Source organism: Alosa sapidissima, chromosome 2 (assembly GCF_018492685.1).
Source record: "Alosa sapidissima isolate fAloSap1 chromosome 2, fAloSap1.pri, whole genome shotgun sequence".
NCBI classification, from domain to species: domain Eukaryota; kingdom Metazoa; phylum Chordata; class Actinopteri; order Clupeiformes; family Clupeidae; genus Alosa; species Alosa sapidissima.
In genome coordinates this window covers 36,747,751-36,748,947 of record NC_055958.1, presented here as the reverse complement: position 1 = coordinate 36,748,947, position 1,197 = coordinate 36,747,751, and the positions used below count along the sequence as shown (strand labels likewise).

Below are 1,197 nucleotides of genomic sequence, written 5' to 3'. Positions count from 1 at the left end.
TGTTCTCCTCAGCACTCTTCTGCCAAGACCATGTCTTCTCCTTGGTCTGTGCCTCGTCCCCAGTCAGCTCCTGTGTCTACGGAACATGGCCCGTCATCTTCCGATTTCTGTGAGCGATTTTTGATTTGTGTGTGTAAGCTATTGGGTGTCTTAAATTACCCTTGGGATGAATAAAGTATCTATCTTTCTCTCTCTCTCTCTCTCTCTCTCTCTCTCCCCAGCGTTTTTCTACTAGGGCAAGGTCCTTTCATCATACATCTCCACGATCACCAGTGCCGCCTGCTCAATCCTCATTCTCTCTGACGCCTCAATTTTTCATTCAGGATTGGGCAATATGGGATGGACCAAATACCTTGTTCTCGTAAGTTCCTCTGTGGTTTCCATTTGCATATCAACTGCATTTTGGTCATGGTGGCTGTAATGACCATTTTCTCTGTTGCAGATATTTTGTTTTGCAATTGTTTGTTGCTTTAATATCTGAATGTATTGGCAGGAATAAGGAACTTGCTATCTTCTAAACATCACTGAAGGCAGTAGGTTGTGCAGGAGGATGGAAAACTAGACTGCATTCCAGATGCAATACAATACGATACAATGCACATTTTTGCTTTCCACGAACATGTCATTTCAGTTTTACATAGGATACCTTTAAAGAAAGTAAGTGTTGTTGGAGTTTATGTATTTATTTCAGCAGTTGAACTTTACATCCTTCAAATGCTGGAATATCTCAGACATCAACAACAGCAACTTATAGCTTTAGTGAACTCCCTGCCTGGAATCAACAACACCGACTGTCCTGAAGTGCCTGATGTCCAGTTTCCCCTTCACCACACTTGATGAAGTATCAAACTTTGAAGACTGGCTGAAGGATCCTGTAAATTCCTCCAAGAAAAAAATCTAGGATGTGTTGGTGTGTGTGTTTGTTCTTTTTTTTTTTTTTGTCTTTTCTAAATTTTGTTTACCTGCAAGAGCTGGCATACTCATGATGCATACATACTAAAACAGTAAAAAATTGTCGCCAATACTAGTTTTCATACATGAGGTTACACTAAACAACGTCACAAACTGATGCTGCGCTTATCCTCAAAGTGTTTTTCCCAATGCATATGCTGTAGACCTATAGCCTACTGTCAGTGATGTGAGAAGCGGGTTCTGTGTTGCATGCATTTTTCTGACACTTAGCTGCAAGCTCCCCTC

The 1,197-nt window shown here is 41.1% G+C and overlaps 1 long non-coding RNA gene across 1 annotated transcript; it reads left to right on the top strand.

Annotated features, from left to right (window-relative positions):
• LOC121692393 lies at nt 1–660 on the top strand. The gene is made up of 3 exons (XR_006025257.1): nt 1–109; nt 222–361; nt 494–660. It is a non-coding gene; the product is annotated as an uncharacterized LOC121692393 (long non-coding RNA).
• Nucleotides 661–1,197: the final 537 nt, after the last annotated feature.